Raw genomic sequence first — 19,836 nt, forward strand, 5'->3', positions numbered from 1 at the left:
TCTAAGGGCCTCAAAGGTCCTCAGTTTATTTGGCCTCACAAAATGTCTTTGAATGAGGTCAGGAGCCAGTGGCTAGATTTTCATTCCATAGATGACAAAAAGAAAAATGCACAAATAGGGTCAAGTCACTTGACCAGGGCTCACCAAAGTGTCAGCAGAGAGGCCGGATGAGTCAGACAGAATCCATGTTTCTTGGATAAGCGCTCTCACTGCATCCAAATTCAACATGTGCAAATGTATGCAAAATGCAATTTTAAAACACAGGAAGTTTGACCAATGAGACCAGGAGATAAACTCTGCTCAGGAGAAGCTATAGGTGTAGTGTAATTGCCAAAATATATATTCTTCTTTAGAGTTTAAAATAGAATGACAAATGACAAGAATTCTGCACTGGGTGTGGTAGATGTTCTTGCTAATTGGCTTTTTTTTTTTAAGTCAGAAATAGAACATTCAGCCACAAACACATTTTAACTAGGCACTTTTAGTTTGAGGTATATCAACTGATATAAACCTGTATAAAATTTGAGTTGTTCACTTTGTTTCTTTATTTTTCTAGAGGAGAATAAAAATTTAGCAATAAAAAGTAGTAGAAGGAAAACTGAAAGCATTTCCACTAAGATCTGGAACAAGACAAGCATAGCCACTTTCAAGAGTTATGTTCAAAATCAACATACAAAAGTCAGCAGAGTTTTTACATGTGAACCGTGATCAATCTGAAAAAGAAATCAAGAAAGTAACCCCACTTACAATAACTAAAAAAAAAATACCTAGCAATAAACTCAACCAAAGAAGTGAAAGGTCTCTGCAAGGAAAACTATACAACATTGATGAAAGAAATTGAAGAGAACACAAAAAATGAAATGTCTCATGCTCAGGGATTGCAAGAATATTGTTAAAACGCTTATCATTTTAACAATTAAATCTGTATATCAATTTAACAATTGAATCTGTACATCACTACACAGAGTAGATTCAATGCAATCTCTACCAAAATAGCAATTATATTCTTCACAGAAATAGAAAAAAATGCTAAAATTTGTATAAAACCACAAAAGACTGAAAATAGCTAAAGAAATGTTGAGCAAAAAGAACAAAGTTGAAGACATCATACTACCTAATCTCAAATTATACTACAAAGCTATAGTAATCAAAACAGCATGGTACTGGCAAAAAAAAAAAAAAAAAAAAAGACACATAGACCAATGGAACAGATACAGAACCCAGAAATCAATCCACACACTTGCGGCCAACCCATTTTCAACAAAGGCACCAAGAACATACACTGGGGAAAGGACAGTCTCTTTAATAAATAGTGCTGGGAAAACTGGATATCCATATGCAGAAGAATAAAACTAGATACCTATCTTTCACCATATACAACAATCAACTCAAAATGATTAAAGACTTAAATGTAAAGCCTAAAACTATGAAACTCCTTAAAAAATTGGGAAAATCCTATAAGATATTTGTCTGGGCAAAGATTTTTTGGGTAAGTCCCAAAAGCACAGGTAACAAAAACAAAATATTAATAGACAAATGGGATTGCATCAAGCTGAAAAGCTCCTGCACAGCAAAGGAAACAATCAACAAAGTGAAGAGACAACCTAAAGAACAGGAGAAAATATTTGCAAACTATCCATTTATCCATTTGACAAGGGATTAATAAGCAGAATACATAAGAAATTCAATAGTGAAAAAAAAAAACAAATAATTCGATTAAAAAATGGGCAAAATACCTGAATAGACATTTGTCAAAAGAATACATACAAATGGCTAACAGGTATATGAAAAAAATGCTCAACATCACTAATCATCAGGGAAATGCAAATCAAAACCACAATGGGATAACATCTCACCCTAGTAAGAATGGCTATTACCAAAAAAATCAAAAAGTAACAAATGCTGGAGAGGATGTAGAGAAAGGGCAATATTGTACACTGTTGGTGGGAATGTAAAGATGTACAGCCATTATAGAAAACAAGATGTAAGTTCCTCAAAAAAAAAAAAAAAATAGAACTACCATTTGAATCAGCAATCCCACTGTAGGTATATATCCAAAAGAAAGGAAATCAGTATATCAAAGAGATATCTGCACTCCCCTGTTTACTACAGTGTTTATTCACAATAGCCAACACATGGAATCAATGTAAGTGTCCATCAGTGGATGAATGCACAAAGAAAATGTCTCTCTCTCTCTCTGTCTCTCTCTCTCTCTCTCACACACACACACACACGTACACACCACACAGAGGAATATTATTCAGCTACAAAAAAGAATGAGATCCTGTCATTTGTAGCAACATGGCGGAAACTGAAAGTCATTATGTTAAGTGAAATAAGCCAGGCACAGAAAGACAAATATTGCATGTTCTCATTCATATGTGGGAGCTAAAAAAGTGGATTTCATGGACGTAGAGAATAAAATGATAGTTATGAGAGGCTATGAAGGGTAGGGGAGAGGAGGGATGAAGAGAAATTGGTTAAGGATACAAAAACACAGATAGATGGGAAAAGTTATAGTATTTTATAGTACAGTAGGGAAATTATAGTTAATAATTTATTGCATATTTCAAATAGCTAGAAGAATTATAGTGTTCCCAACACAAAAAAAATGTTTGAGGTGATATCCTCATTACCCTGATTTGATCATTACACATTGCATACAGATACCAAAATATCACATGTACCCCAAACATATCTACAACTATATATTATATATTCATTATAAATTAATAATACATACATAATAAACAAAATTAATAAATTAATAATTACAATAAATGAAATAAAAATAACTACAATATGGTCAGCAAATGAGCCTCCAAAGAGGAAAAAGGGGAAAAAAAAAAGTAGCAGGAGCAGCTAGAGTATAGAAAGAGCTGTTAAGGGGCCGGGCACGGTGGCTCACACCTGTAATCCCAGCACTTTGGGAGGCCGAGGCAGGCGGATCACTTGAGGTCAGGAGTTCGAGACCAGCCTGGCCAACCATGGCCAGCATGATGAAACCCCGTCTCTACTAAAAATACAAAAATTAGCCCAGTGCGGTGGCTGGCACATGTAATCCCAGCTACTCAGGAGGCAGAGGCAAGAAAATCACTTGAACCCGGGAGATGGAGGTTGCAGTGAGCCAAAATTGCACCCCTGCACTCCAGCCTGGGTGGCAGAGGGAGATTCCATCTCACAAAATAAAAATAAAAAATAAAGAAGAGCTGTTAGGTTTCGGTTGGGGGAGACAAAGCAGGCAAAGATGTGATCCCTGCCATCAGGACTGGAATCTGCTTGGAGAGATAAGCGTAGAACAAATGAAACAGAAGCCTCTAGGGAAAGTTCCCAAAGAGTCACAGGAGCAAGAGGACCACAGAGAATGTGTGCCTGAGAAATCACTTCTAGGGAGGCAGAGTGGGGATCAGTGGGCTCAGAGAGGCCTTCCAGAACAATAGGCTATACATGCTATCATGAAAATCTGGGCCGGGCGCGGTGGCTCAAGCCTGTAATCCCAGCACTTTGGGAGGCCGAGACGGGCGGATCACGAGGTCAGGAGATCGAGACCATCCTGGCTAACACGGTGAAACCCCGTCTCTGCTAAAAAAATACAAAAAACTAGCCGGGCGTGGTGGCGGGCGCCTGTAGTCCCAACTACTCGGGAGGTTGAGGCAGGAGAATGGCGTGAACCCGGGAGGCGGAGTTTGCAGTGAGCTGAGATCCGGCCACTGCACTCCAGCCTGGGCGGCAGAGCTAGACTCTGTCTCAAAAAAAAAAAAAAAAAAAAAAGAAAATCTGATGCCATTTCCTTAAACAGAGAGAAAAAAAAAGATCTACTAAGAAAACAAGGGAATGAGCCACGCTATGGGGGAATGAAATTGCAAGTGAAGATCAAGAAGTGATCTTCTGTCTTCTTACTATACAATTTCAAGAACATTCCATTTAGTCTCATGGCTTTAATTGCTGGCAAGAGCTCATAATACTGTCTTCTTCATGGCCTCTTCCACACTTACACACAGCTTCTTTTTAGACTCTCCACCTTCATGTCCTGTATCTCAATCTCATTCAATCTCATGCTCTCCTACAGCCCAGAGGATATTACCATAACACAGCCAGTGTCTCCATGTGGACTGATCTTACAGCCACACCCTACCTGGATAGCCCCCAGGTATCTCAAATGCATGTTCAAAATAGGACTCATCATCACAGCCTTCCTGCTTCTGCCACCACATGTATGAGACCTCTACCTGGTATTCTCTCTCAGTTGAGCATCACTCCCCAATCTCTGCAGCCACTCAAGTCAAAAGTCAGAGAATCATCTACTACTACCATTCCCCAAAATTCATATCCAGGTGGTCATCAAGTCCTAGAAATTCTCCCTCTTGAATATCAAATCTACTCACTCTTCCCTATCCACATTACTTCAGGTCCTTTTCATCTCTCCTGTGATTAGTCTCCCTATATCTAGTCTCTTACCCTTCTAATTCATCCCCTAAACTGTAGCTCATGTTGCCATTATGAAACAAAATATTAGCTCATCACTTCTCCATGAAACTCTTCTAGATGTCGCCTCATGGCCTATAGAAGAAAAGTTCAAACTCCTTAGCACAGCTGACAAGATGTCTATGGTCAGGCCCGATACACCTCTCCAGGCCTATCTTATTCCACGCACAGCCACCCTACCCATTATCACATTATACAGCTCCAAAATGCACTAACAAGCTTTATGATGTCATGCTTCATATGTGTTGTGCCTGGTATAGAGTAACAGTTTAAGAAATGGTAGCTGCTGTCACTGCTATACAGCTATGACAATGACAACAATGATGATGACAATGATCAACAGTCAACTAGGGCCAGAATGTACCCAAACCAAAGCATTTCAGATTTCAGACATGTTAAAGGATCTAAGGATTTCCTGCCATGGCCGTGATAAAATCATTCTCTAGGAGCAGGTATTATAATTGCTTAAAGTGGGTAGATAGGGAGGTATGGAAGTTATTTGGGAAGCTTCTACAACAGCCCAGGTAAGAGACATATTTGGAGACAGAGGTGAGAATACAGGAGAACATTTTTTAAAAATTGGTAGCTGCAGAGAGACAGAGATAACCAAAGTAAAAAGACTGCTAAAATTTCAAAGTGGGTTAAAAAAAAATGAGGGTGTCTTTGATAAAAACAGTATTTGGGAGGGGAGGTGGACTGAATTTTTAAAAGGTGACTGCACGGCTGCAAGTATAGAGTTTGTTCAAAGAGGTAAGAGTTGGGATCAAAAAATCAGCTGAGTAGCGAAGAGACCGTGGGGCATGGGCTTATTAAATTGGTCTAGATTGTTACAGGTGAAAAAAGCAAGAGATAGAAAAAGACTGTAACGTGGCAACAAACAAGGCTGTTCCTCAGGGAAGAAACTTGAAGCAGTGGTAAGGCTAGATGCTAGGCTACTGAAATTTTGTAAAGGAAGGGGGAGCTCAGAAGTCAAGGGAAAAACAGTTACAGCTTAAGAATTTGTTTTTATAGCTTAAGAACGAGTTCATTCCACAATGATAATGCAGGCTGTCTTTGTGCTGGACACTGTTCTAGGTGCTGGAGATAGTGTAGTAAACAGAACAAAGTTCCTGCTCTTGTGAAACTTTACGTTTCAGTAAGAAGGCAGACAAATGAAGAAACAAACAAAAACGTAAGGCCAGAAAGTGCTGCTGCTGATCATTTCTAAAGCTTCCAGGCACATGTGTAGGATACTTAGCATTCAGTTCTAAAATGCTTCCAGAAGTCTTCTGACATATGTGGAAATGACTATTCCTTCTATAAAGTTTACACAAAATGAAATGATGCATCATGTTTGCATTATAAATTGTCATGTAGGAGAGGGAGTTTCCGAGAAATGGCTAAACTAAATAATGAAGCCCAACTGTACATAACTGTACATACATCTTAAAAGCTGAATTTCCATTCTGTTTCCTATAAACAAATCTAAACAAAGTCATGCTTCTCTCTTAACCCATAGCAGGAGAGACTGATTTCCCATTTGTTCCAGTTTCCATAACCTTCACAACTGAGTCTAAACAACACATCTTGAAAAAAATAAAAGGGCATCATTTAAATACAGCTTGACACAGCAATGACACCACTGCTTTTTTGTGTTCCCATATCATGCAGTCATAAACCTAAGAATAGTCTGGTTCACACTACTCCTTGAAAATAAGTTAATTTTTCAGTATTCAGCTTCCTTGTTTTATTGTGGATATTGAACTTGTTTTCCAATGGAAGATGGAAATCAGGAAAATCTGGGGAACTCTGCTATGCAGTTTCTCCAAGTAAAAGAGAAATGCAGTAATCTATAACCTTTAAAGGCATAAAGCATTGCAAATAAAGCTGTTAGCAAAATACTCAGCAATTGCCACTATGTTTAACTTAAATGAAAAAGTCTATGAAATCTTGCTTTAGACCATCATAAACACATTATCAATACGTTATAAAAAGAAAGAAAAAAGAAACCATGCCTATCACAGCCTGAAAAGGTATCACTTTATCTGAACAACCCAAAAACAGGGCAGAGGAAAACATGCTATTGGCTAATGAATGAAGTGAACGAGAAAGAACTAAAGCTTGCTTGCTTTACCAATAGAGCTCTTGAAAGCCTCCCTCAAAAGCTACTTTTGATCCTTTTTTAAAATTTCAGTTTCAATGGATAATATGAGTCTATCTGGCAAACACATTTCAGACAGTACAGTTATCCGGTTCCCAAAATCACAATGGACTTTCAATAGCCAACAATGAGTGAAGGGGCTCACTGCTGAAAGCCACAGAAGTAAGGCCAAAAAAAAAATTATCAAGAAAAAGCAGACAAGATTTTAGGAGACAGCAAAGTAGGGCCATTTGGTTTAGAGGCAAAGAGCCTTGCATTCCTGATGAATACTAAATCTATCACTTTAGAGTAGCATAAAAGATACACTCTGTTCTGTATAATCTTTTAAAGAATCAGGGACAGATGACACAATGTTGGGAAAATTTTCTATACAAAACTTGGCCATAATAATTGCTGGCAGTTAAAGGAGCAAGCAATCAGGAAATGTATTCTAGAAGTAAAACAGCCTGCCCAAAGGTTCTGCATAGCCAGGAGTTCCCTATTTTGAGCCCCTTTAATTTTGTGCTTGAGTGGCCAATGAAAATGAATAGGCTTAATGTCTGAAGGAATTTCAGGAAGAAAAAAAACTACACTGTCAAATTATTATTCACATATTTTTAAAGTCAGAGATTGTTTTCCTTACAGTATTTAGGTTCTTGCTAAAATAAATTAAGAGTGAACTTTAGGGTGAGCACTAAAGGCAAAAATATAGACATTGCCCAGTTTAAAGGCCATGTTTGATGACTGAAGCTTATCTATGTTGTATGACAGACAAGGCAGCTGTCTGAGTCACTTTTGTCCAACTTCAAGTTCTATCATATGTCTACTCTCCAAGTTTCACTATGCCTTCTTGATAAATTAAAACTTTGCAAGGGGAGTCTTTAGGGCATTTTAAATTCACAACTTTCTGTGGTTTCACAGGAGTGGACAGAACACTGTACGTAGAGTCCTGTCGGCTCCTCGGTAAATGCACACCTCTGGGCTGACACAGATCTCTGGCAGCACCAGGGGGATGGCAGATTGCACTCATGCTTTCTAAATAAACTGCAGGTCTCTGCCCTTCCGTGGGGAATAAAGTCAATTCGGTGGCTCATGACTAGTGTATGGTGGAAGTTGGAGGTGGGAGGGAACACAATAGAAAATAACAGAGGACATTTCATGTGGTATGGCTAAGTACTGTTTCATGAAACCTTTATTTCTGTTATATTTATTATTTATATGTCTATGTATATACTAGGTTTCAACACAGGATGTGTTTCTTATAGCACACTCACTGGGCCACAAAGGACTACCCAATGAACTGAATGTGCCCCCCTCAAATTTCATGTCAAAATCCTAACCCCAAGATGATGGTATTAGGAGGTGATTAGGTCATGGGGGTGGGATTAGGGCTCTTATAAAGGAGATCCCAGAAAGCTCTTTCTCCCTCTTTCTGTCGCGTGAGGGTACTACAAGAAGTTGGCCATCTGTAAGCTGGAAGAGAACCCTCTCCAAAACCTGACCATGCTGGCAACTGATCGTGGACTCTCAGCCTCCAGAACTATGAGAAATAAACTGTTTTTGTTTATGAACCACCCAGTTTATGGCACTTTGTTATGGCAGCCTGAACCACCTAAGACAAGTTGGTATTTTTCTCTTATTTACAGTTCAGGTTTGACTAACTGGAAAAGCTATGTGCAAAGATTAAATGAAAGCTTGGGTTACGCCAACTTATATTAACCAGTTTCTATAGGATGCTACCATCCCGTCTCTTATTCTATTCTAAAAATACCTAGATCATAAAGGAGAATTTTTTTTTTCAGATTTTAGATTCAGGGGTTACACATGCAGGTTTGTTACCTGGGTATATCGCATGATGTTGAGGATTGGGCTTCAACTGACTCACCACCCAAGTAGTGAACACAGTACTTAATAGGTAGTTTTTCAACCCTTACCTCCCTCCTTCCCTGTCCCCTTTGGAGTTCCCAGTATCTACTGTTCCCAATTTTATGTCCACGTGTACCCAATAGTTAGCTCACACTTACAAGTGAGAACACGTGGTATTTGGTTGCTTCTGTGTTAATTTACTTAGGATAATGGCCTCCAGATGCATCCACGTTGCTACAGAACATGATTTTGTTCTTTCTTATGGCTGCATAATAATCCAAGGTGTATATATACCACATTTTCTTCATCCAGTCCATCATTGATGGGCACCTAGGTTGATTCCTTGTCTTTGCTATTATGAATAGTGCTGCAATGAATGTGTGAGTGCAGGTGTCTTTTTGATAGAACAATTTATTTTCCTTTGGGTATATATCCAGTAATGGGATTGCTGGGTTGACTGATAATTCTATATTCAGTTCTTTGAGAAATCTCCAAACTGTTTTCCACAGTGGCTGAACTAATTTGCAAACCAACCAATCGCGCATAAGCACTCCCTTTCCTCTGAACCTTGCCAGCATAGGTAATTTTTTGACTTTTTAATCATAGCCATTCTGACTGGTGTGCGATGGTATCTCATTGTGGTTTTGATTTGCACTTCTCTGGTGATTAGTGATGATAAGCATTTTTTCATGTTTTTTGGGCACTTGTATGTCTTCAAGGAGAATGCTTTAGCCTCCAACTAACTCCTTCTTTAACAACTGCTTCACTCTTAAATAATGACGTCCTATTAGCCTTTATATTTAGATTAAATGTTATATTCTGTGACGGGTGAGATCAGGCAAACCTCTTTAAGTCAAGTTATATGGTATGTCATCCCTTTTAAGTTGAAGCCAGATAGTTGTCCACAGATGTGCAGAACAAGTCAGATGTAACTGGCCGTATCCTTGAAGACAGGAATTCTTTTTAGGACAACCCCCTTTCAACTGCATCTCCATCTTCTTTCCTCTAAATAATCATTCCCATTCCTTCACATCTCTTGCTATGCTTCCCCTCCTTTTACTTTTACAATTTTAATTTTTAAAATAAGTAATCCACACATATGGGTCCAAATTCAGAGGTACAAATAAGTATGGGATGAAAATTCCCCTCCCATCCATGTCCCCCAGCTAGCCAATTCACCTCCCCAGAGGCAAACAAAGACACTAGTATCAAAGGTATTCTTCCAGAAATATTTTATATCATGCCTTTGGGGCAACCTTCCTTGGGGGGGTAATACCTGCAGCTACCATTATGGAAATGCGGATCATGACAGCTGTGAAATTAGGCAGTGGTAATGAAAGCTGAAGATTAAGTCCACGGGCAGGATCAGCAATATGAAGTGGTTCATTCATGATCTCTGTGCATTTCCTTTCTTTACTGGAAATTTACAAAAAGGATTTTTTTAAGGTAAAAGTATTGGTATTCATGTACTTATCCACTCAAGACAATTCTGCATGTGCCAACACTATGGGGATGCAATGAGCCCTGATGATTAGCAGCTGGTGGGGACGCAGGAACGAGTCAAGTAATCATACTGTTGAAGTCTTCCTGGAGAGCGAACCGCTGGTCCTGTCCTATACTGGGGATGGGTGGCCAAGGCCTCCTTTCAAAAGTAACCTTGAAGCGTGGTCAGCCAATGCTGCACAGAGGGTGTGAAGCTGGCGGGTGCAAGGATGGCTCAGAAACAGCAAGGGGCAGAGTGGTGGATCTGAGACTGGAGTGGCAGCAGGATCAGGACTGTGCAGGGCCCTGGAACCATGTCAATGACCCAGATCTTCACTCCAGGCACAAAGGGAGGCCACTGAAGAGTCTGGGGGCAGATCCCTGTGTTTCTCTCTCTCCAGCACTCCCAGCCCCAGGCCCTATCCCTTGGTCAGGAAGTTTTCCTGTACCTATGTCAACTGGTTCCTGTTATGAGGAAATACAGAGAGAATGATTTTGAGTCATGTTTCTTTATCTATCCTGGCAGTTATGCAAAGCAACCCAGGCCTTTTCCTCAAAGCTGCCAGGATAAGCCACAGTCAAGAGTCAGAGACAGGTGCCTTTTGGGAGAGGCTTAGATTTTATTCCTAGACCACAGGTGGTGAATTTCGCTGCTATGGTGGCCACAAATGTGATGTTGCAAGGTCCTGAGGGAACTCAGGCCCAGTGTATAAGCAACTGTGGAAGTAGAGCAGTCTTTGGTTCTTTGTTGGAGTGAGTGCAGTGCACTTGCGAACTGCCGGAGAACGCTTAAGAACTTGGTATTTGGGGTAGGGTTGGGTAAGTCCCTAGGGCTACACTGGAGTATCCAACCTGCTCCTTTAAAAGTAGTTGACTGTAGTTATGAACGTGCCTCTGACTGGACTCCAGGAGAGCAAAAACATCAGGGTAGAAAGCTACTTGGAAAAACAAGTCCTCAGAAGGCTGTCTAAGAGCTCAAAAGGCCACTGAGGTGGAGAGCCCTGGGGCCAGAATTTGTGTGCTTCCGTGAGGGCTTGGCCAGGTGCAGGAGGTAGAGATCTGGCCAGCAGAGCCTCAGGTGTCCTCCAACCATCACAAGTGCCCCGGTTACAATATGTAATATGGGTAATGGATCCTAGGAGACCCAGAGTGGACTCAGGAGACCAGTGAGGTTCTGGCTTAGTCCTGCAGAGAGACAAGAAGTTGGGCTAGGATAGAATCCGTACAAATGATGAGAAGCAGATGGAATGGGGGAGATATTCAGGAAGCAAAATCAATAGACATTGATGATGGATTAGATGTAGTGTGTGCAAAGGGTGGAGCCAAGGATGGCTCCCAAGTTTCTGCTCGTGCTACTTGGTGACTAGCGGTGCCCACCAGAGAGCTGGGAACCTCATAGGAGTATCAGATGTGGAGGAAAAAGATCATGGTTCTGGTTTTGAACATGTAGAATTTGAGGTACCTTTGGCATATCCAAGTGTAATGTCAATTATGCAAACTGGAGTTCAGAGAAACACTTAGTTTGGAGATATAAATTTTAGATTCACTTATGTTCTCCTTTTTAAATCTCTTATTTCTAAACTATACTTTGAAGTGCTACAGCATGAAACAGAGAAAAAGAGTATAGGCTTCCTAGTCGGAAAAGCCAGGGCTAGAACCTTCGTGCCATCCCTTACTGGTTCTGTGCTCCGGTACAAGTTACTACTAAACTGACTAGGTTTTCATTTCTTTCTCTTCAGTGAAGAAATACTGCAGCCCGCCTCGGAGGCACATGGTGATGAAAAGAAACAGCACTTGAAAAGTGACTGGAACAGAGTAAGCTCTCAGCACAGTCAGCCTCCTTGACAGCCAGGACCATGTTTGTATTAACACTTTCTTATACCCCATAATACCCATCACTTGGCAGGCTCTGTGACTACCAAAAGCCTTTTTATATTCTATCTCAAGTCCTAGATACCCAAACCATTCACAATACTTTGCTCTCCTGTGATCCACACACTTCTGAGAAAAGCCAAGACTGGCAGAGGGAGAATTTTTCATTTCTCCCCTCATATTTCTGAAGGAGCAGGCAGATAGCACTCCCGCAACACACCCTGGGTTTACCTGGGAATACTGAACGCTTCTGGAGGCTTATACTTGGAGCAACAGATTTACCATTTACTGGCAATATTGGGTATGCATCAGAATCACCTGAAGGCCTGTCATCCATCCACAGAGTTCATCTGCATTTCTTTTCTTTTTTTTTCTTGAGTCAGAGTTTTACTCTTGTCGCCCAGGCTGGAGTGCAATGGTGCGATCATGGCTCACTGCAGCCTCCCCATCCCGGGTTCAAGAGATTCTCCTGCCTCAGCCTCCCAAGTAGCTGGGACTACAGGCACCTGCCACCACGCCCGGCTAATTTTTGTATTTTTGGTAGAGATGGGGTTTCACAATGTTGGCCAGGCTGGTCTCGAACTCCTGACCTCAGGTGATCCACCTGCCTTGGGCTCCCAAGATGCTGGGATTATAGCTGTGAGCCACCGCGCCCAGCCTCATCTGCATTTCTCACAAATTCTCAGGTAGTGATGACTCTGTTGGTCTAAGGACTACACTTTGAGAGTCACTGCCTTGGCTTCTTCCTTGGTATTGGGACTGTTGATGTGGCTGATGTTTAAATAAATACCAACTCAAATATCAACTTTATGTGAGGCATCATAGAAATTGCCTTGTATATGAACACCAAAGTGTCTTAATTAGGAATGAATATGTTTATGATTTAGGTACATTTAGAGCCCATTTTAACAGTGTGGGAACGTTCTGTTTTGTGCTTGATAATTTCCTCCTGGTTGTTTACTACTATTCATTTCTAAGTAAATGAAAGAAGTCAGTCTTTAAATAGACAGTGTTTTCTTAATAATCATGCCAGAATTTATCATCTAAGCAAGTGTTTTCTCATCCTTAAGGGTTCGGTCATCATTGTAAAGGAGATGCCATAGCTAACACGTAAGCACTGTCACTCTCAGTCTGATTCAGCTTGAGTAACCTAAATGATGACCCACTTCATCTTGACAGGATGGATGGGGCTTATTCATGTATTCATTTAAATATTTACTGAGGACCTACTATGTGCCAAACACAAGAAAAACAGTGTTATGAACCATGGCCTCTGCCCTCAAGGAGTTTACAATCTTGGGTTGAATGTGAGTTTGGGCACAGGTGACAGGAAAACAAGTGAAATATATAAATGAATAATTATCTGTGTTAATCTGTTTTTGCATTGCCATAAAGGAATACCTAAGGCTGCGTAATTAATAAAGAAAAGAGGTTTTATTTTGGCTCACAGTTCTGCAGGCTGTACATGAGGCACAGCGCCAGCATGTGCCTCTGGTGAGGGAGGGCCCCAGGAAGCTTACAGTCATGGCGGAAGGTGAGGGGGAGTCTGTGTAAGAGAGGGAGCAAGGTAGGGGTAGAAGATGCCACACGCTTTGAAACAACCAGATCTCATATAAACTCATAGAGCAAGAGCTCACTCATTACCACGGGGAGGGTACTAAGCCATTCATGAGGGATCCATCCACATGACCCAAACTCTTTCCATCAGGCCCCACCTCTAGCATGGGGAATCACATTTCAACCTGAGATTCGGAGGGGACAAACATCGAAACTGTATCAGTATCCTCTGTGACAAGTGAACAAAACATATGGAGGTCTCCTTTAGGTTGGAAGAAAAGAAAAGGCCCCAGGAGGAGGTGATATTTAAGCTGATTAACTTAGAGAAGCTTAAAGTCCATTCTTGTCTCTGTACCCTGAACCAAACTCACTATTATGCCACTCTGGGCATTTGAAAACTATGCTTATTGGATACTTTCAAAGAAAAACAGAACATATTTAATGTTTATTTTTCTCCTAAAGAAGAGAAATAATACAAAATTATTCCTAGGCATTTTGGTTAAAAAAGTTGGAGTCTAGTGAATAAATACCATTTATGATTTAAAAAAAAAGAACTACTAAAAACTATCAACATTAATATCTATCAGACTGCCTAATATTTCTAAAATGGTTTGAAAAATAACAGAATCAATAGAATAATTATGGAACATCCCAAGATTTTGAAAAGTGATATTCGTTTGGATACATAAATTGTTCAGTAAACACTTATTAAGTCCTCACCATCTGCCAGCACAGTGCCAAGTTCCAAGAATACAAATATAAATAAAACATGATGCTTAGCCTTCTCCATTGACAAATATTTGCTGAACACCTATGATGTGCTTACTACTGCCTCAAGAAGGCCTTTGCATTGCTTTTTAGTTGTTGTTGCTGTTTTGTTTCCTTACTTTATTACCAAACATATGATCAAGTGATCCAGAGAGCACAACGATGGCCATGGTTTAAAAAAGAAAGAAAAAAAATGTATATTAAATCAAAAACCTACTGTGCAACGTGTTGAATCCATTGCATGTCTTCAGTCTGTCTATGAAAGAAGGAAAGCATATTTTTATGACTCGCTCTAATTTCATCCTCCCCTACAAACCCCTTGTTCAGCATGACTGAATGGCGAAGGCTTAAATATCACCTTTTCTCTTACAAACTGAATGAACTTTCTGCAGTCCTGTCTGAGCTTTAGTTCCAATTCAAGATAATTATAATCCCTGGGCCCCTAGTACTTACAATTCCAACCCTTGCCTGAACTTCCACTGAAAGACATACACACCCATTTTAAAAACGGGAGCAATACCAAACACTCAACGCTTTATATTTCATTGCAATTTCACAACTGATTTTCTAAGAATATTAGAGAAAACTTGTCTCAAGAACTTATTGTGCATCCATCATGTAAATTACCGAAAACATATTACATACTCATTGTTTACTGAGTCCCATAAACAATACAGAAGACTTCCTACAAGAACACACACATCATGTTGTTCATTCCAGTGCTAGTTTGTTTTCACTTAAAATGATAATACCAAGGCACCACTGTCAGCTTACTGAACATGCAACCTTGTCCCAATCACTCTGTTTCAAATCTTTTCAAGAGTAATCTAGTTTGGGCAGGATTCCTGTGTTTTCCTGTGTGAACATCTCCTCTATACACCTCTGATGAAGCGATACAGAAGTAAATACAATTGAGAATAGAATGTACAAAACCAAGCCTGTTTTCCCTGACCTAATCTTATATATTAAAAGGAACCTGACCGAATACAATTCTCTGTCAACAGCAGCTGATTGTTTACAACACAGTACCACAAAAATTTCATCAATAAATTAAGTTTAAAGTTGATTTTTAAAAAGAAAAAAAAACAGAAGCCTTGGTTTCCTCCCACCCCAGTTTTCCTGGCACTCAGCAAAAAGTAACACATCCTGCTCTATTGATAAGACCACAAATGAACAGTGTAGCTACATAATGTACAGTTCTAACCGGCCAGCTTCTAAAAAAAATGAAGGACTCCTTCCAACTCCCATTAATGCACTTGATACAAAGAGAACATGTTTCAGCAACAAATACATTTAGGACTTGATGTTTTACAGAATCTAATGAAGACTCTGGCCATAGGGGAAAAAAAAATTCCAGGATATTAAATATTCTGACTCACCATCTAACAGAAGTACAAGCAAAATGCAAATGCAAATTGAATGTATACATATTTATGACTTTACCAGCTGCATGACAAGGCTACCTTTGGCTTCTGGCTTTATATACCAGGAAGAGAAGTTGAGAATACCAGCATACATTTGTGTTTCTTTTCCTTTCTTTCCTGAGACAAGGCCTCACTGTGTCACCCAGGCTAGAGTACAGTAGTGCGATAACAGCTCACTGCAACCTCAAACTCCTGGGCTCCAGTGATCCTCCCACTTCAGCCTCCGAAGTAGCTGGGACCACAGGCACGTGCCACCATGCCCAGCTAAATTTTTATTTTTTTATAGATGGGGTCTAGATATGTTGCCTAGGCTGGTCTCAAACTCCTGGGCTCAAGTGATTCTCCCACCTCGGCCTCTCATGGGATTACAGGTCTTTGGTTTCTATTCAGACAGTTTCCTCTCTCCCCGCACTGATTGGAGCAAAGTATTATTTCTGAGTCTGGTGATGTATATAAGCCAAAAGAATCATAGTGAATAGATAAAAACAAACATTTTTGGCAGAGTGCAGGGGCTCACACCTGTAATCCCAGCACTTTGGGAAGCTGATGCATGTAGATTGCTTGCATTCAGGAGTTACAGACCAGCCTAGGCAACATGGTGAAACCCTGTCTCTACAAAAAATACAAAAATTAGCCGGGCAGGACAGTGCATGCCTGTTGTGCCAGCTACTCAGGAAGCTGAGGTGGGAGGATTACCTGAGCCTGGGGAGGTTGAGGCTGGAGTGAACCATGGTTGGGCCACTGCACTCCAGCCTGGGAAACAGAGTGAGACCTTGTTTCAAAAAAACAAAAAAAAAAAAGTAAAAAGAAAAAAAAAAAACATATTCTGTTTAATGGCATCTGCTTGGGCAAGAAAACTTAAACATATAAATGCTAAACCATTTCCAAATGTACTAACTCTCTAATAATGATAGTAAACAGAAGTTTTCTGTTAATCTCTATGATTTCTAAAAGTCAAAACTGTACCTTCACCATAGAACTCCTGGGACAAACTTGAATATGAACCTTCTTAAGAATACCACATTGATCTTGGTCCTCCTGCTATCATCTTTGTGACCATAAGTAAGTCAATTCACCTAAGTTTTAGTTTTCTTATCCATAAAAGGTACTTCTAATTAATATTTAAATTATCAGAAGGAGATAGACATCAATCCCCAACATAAATTGCAGATCCATTATAATATTTAAGATCACTATATTCTTTATTATTCTTCCAAACATAAAAACACTACTTGTCTGTATACAAAGAGGAGGAGTGGAAAGAGAAGATTGTTAAAAGGAACAGAAACTAGGTTGGTTTTGTTAATTAGGTTCCCCCTCTGAAACCACGAGCCAGTATTAGCGTCTCCTGAAATTTACTCAATACCCTATTTTAAAAACAGAATGGTTTCTCCATCTCAAGACATACCCTTTCGTAAAATGGGACAAGTCAATTTCTAGGAATGTATCTTTCAGCAGCTGTACTACTAAGGCGGGGGAGGCAAACAAAAGAGCATAACACAGATGACATGAGTCTACTGTCTACAGGGAGAAAGAAAAGCTCTTCCCTATATAATGCATTCAGAAAAGAGAGCAACAATGGGCTCTGTACCTGCCAGCTCCAGGAGGCACAAGCCTATAGGCAAATTATCTTATGTGTGGGGAATTTACATGGTGAGATGCTTTCTATGTTTTACAGCATGTGTTTTCCTTATGAATGACTTCATTCACCTCCTTCATTAATTCAACAGTTATTTATTGAGTACTTACTTTACGCAAACCAAAAGCTAAAAAAAAAAAAAAAAAAAAAAAGTTACGAGCTTACAATTAGAATATTCAAGTAAGCCCTGCCATGTACCTTACAGTAAGTACTTCAGCCCCTCAGAATATTTTCAAGTCAAACAGCAATACTAAACAATATACTGTAGATGCTAAGCTAAAACGCACTTGTTACGTTTCATTCCTTTGATGACGTGGTATGTAGTAAAGGTGGGAAGGGATAAACTAAAGCTGAAAGAGTAATTAGCCAGGTCTCTTAGGTGATATAGGGTAAAAAGGTGTCCTTTGTCTAGAGAAAATGATACCATTGGATTACAAACACATTGCTAAACAACACAGAATGCTAAAGTTGGAAAGAAAAAACACAATTTCATACAAACGTTTTGTTTTATATGTGAGACACTTGAGACTTGGAAGTGATATGATTTGGCCCAGGTCATACAGCCAAATGCAGTCCCAGAACTAGAACCCAGGTCACAGGGGGCATGCTGAACAGTCCCTTGTGTATTGCAGTTTCCATGATGTGTCCTCATTGCTATCAGAACTGAAATGATGGCAGAATACACAAAGCAATGGACTGGATATCAGAAGACCCAAGTTCTAGTCTTGTAAACTCCTCTAAATTAGATGTAAATCCATGAAAAACTCCCACTGCTTGTCTAAACCTCAGTTTCCTCATCCATAAAATGTAAACAGTAATTTACAGTGAGACTGTGCAGACCACAATAAATGCAGAAGACCTCTACCATTAAAAAAACCACCTTATATAAGTACAGAGCAGGCACCTGTTTATGACAGAAAACCTAACAGTGATTCTAATACCAGCACTTGTTACCTTGATAAATCTCTGAATCTGTGGGCCTCACGTTCCTTCTGTGTTTACATGGTAAATAATCTTCGCCCTGCCTCCCTCAGAAATGTTTGGAATTAGGTGAGAACATTCAAAAGAATTTACAAATTGCAAGACACTGATGCAAATGTAAGGTGTTATTAAATCTCTCTAGTCTTAATGTGGACAAAAATGCAATGTGGTTCTATCATTCAGTGCTTTACAGTTTTCCTTCTCAGGTAAGATGTCATCACACATCAGTCTCAAACTCACCAGCTTTCTCATCAGTCCTCATAAGTCTCTGCCCACAGGACCATATCAGAACCCACCGTTTCCCTCCGCTCAGAGATCACACATGAAACTCACTCAGCCTCCCACTGGTTTACACTTGGCCGATTAAGGTTTTTTTTCCCCAGAGTCTCCTTTCAGCTGGGAATGCTCTAGCAAAGCTTCCATGACCACTACCCCACTTCATCACATTAGAGTCCTAATGAAACCAATCCTTTCGCCTTTCTCCACTCCAACAGCTGCGGAACGCTTTAGCCTCTTCGCAGAACAGGAGAGAAGTCTCTGGCTGAATGTGCTTCATTAGAGGGACAAAAGGGGTTCCCCAAACCAAGACTCAGAAGTACTGACACAGAGACACCGCTTCTTCCTTGCACGAGATTAACACATTCTAAGGTCCTACCGGTCCCTTAAGGATCATTCACCTTAGAGCTAGGGCCTCCTGCATCTGAGAATGTCACAGAGAGGTAGTGATAGTGGGTGTTATTTCTGGTCTGCAATACGCTCCCTTTAAAAAAGCATCAGAGTAACTAGGACTGCCTTGTTCGGAGCCCTGATTTCAGTAGATTCGATGAAAGAATTCATCAATCTACCCAAACAACTTCTCCGGAACAGGTTTCTACTCAACCACGCTGGGCACCAGACAAGAGAGCTGGGGGTTGGGGGGATAAGAAATGACAACACACTCATCTGCATAGATGCGAGATAAGCAGACATTTGTTGTCTTCTGTTCTGGCGACTCCTGGCACCGGCATAATAAATCAAACCAGGGCATTCTCCCTCCCCAGTGCCCCCACACTCCCAGCCCCTGCCCCAGATGTTGAAGCGTCACGTTGACCAGGCTGGGGGAGAAAGCCTGGGAAACGCAGAAGTCTGTTGCTGCATTTAGACTGGAACCATACCGCACCTGTTCAATCCGGCTCCAGCGCCAGAAATGAGCAGAACACCAACTCACAAGCCCCTCTTGAGATACCAGGGGCGCCTAACAAGTTCACCGCTGTTTCGTACCGGGGGAGGGTGGTGGGAGACCTTTCCTTCAGCTGCCAAACTCTGCAGGTTCCCCTGGAAGGGGGAGAGGACTCCTATTTAAGTGAACCCAGCGTGTTCTCCGAGCGTCACTGCGGCCCCGGGGATCCGGGTGAGGAGCGGGTGGGTGCCCGCTGGGAGCGCGCAGCTGTGGCCCCAGCGGAACGAAGGTCCCGCTTCGGCGGCCACGGGCGCCCTCTCCACGTCACCCCCAGCACAACGCAGACAGGCAAAGTGGAAGGGTAGAGAGACCGACGGGTTTCAGCAGAGATGCGGAGCCCCCAAGCGCAAGCCCCCTCTGAAGGGTCTAGTGGAAGGGGCCGGGGACGCACAGGAAACTTACCTCACCCGGGCAGCATTCGGGT

The 19,836-nt window shown here is 40.8% G+C and overlaps 1 protein-coding gene across 1 annotated transcript in view; it reads right to left on the minus strand.

Annotated features, from left to right (window-relative positions):
* LOC105491781 (phosphatidylinositol-4-phosphate 5-kinase type 1 beta) overlaps positions 1 to 19,575 on the minus strand; it is a 307,266-nt gene extending 287,691 nt beyond the window's left edge. Inside the window, exon 1 of the mRNA XM_071077710.1 lies at positions 19,353 to 19,575. The gene's annotated coding sequence lies outside the window, so the exon portion shown is untranslated. The remainder of the gene's footprint in view (positions 1 to 19,352) is intronic.
* Positions 19,576 to 19,836: the final 261 nt, after the last annotated feature.

Source organism: Macaca nemestrina, chromosome 14 (assembly GCF_043159975.1).
Source record: "Macaca nemestrina isolate mMacNem1 chromosome 14, mMacNem.hap1, whole genome shotgun sequence".
Taxonomy (NCBI): Eukaryota; Metazoa; Chordata; class Mammalia; order Primates; family Cercopithecidae; genus Macaca; species Macaca nemestrina.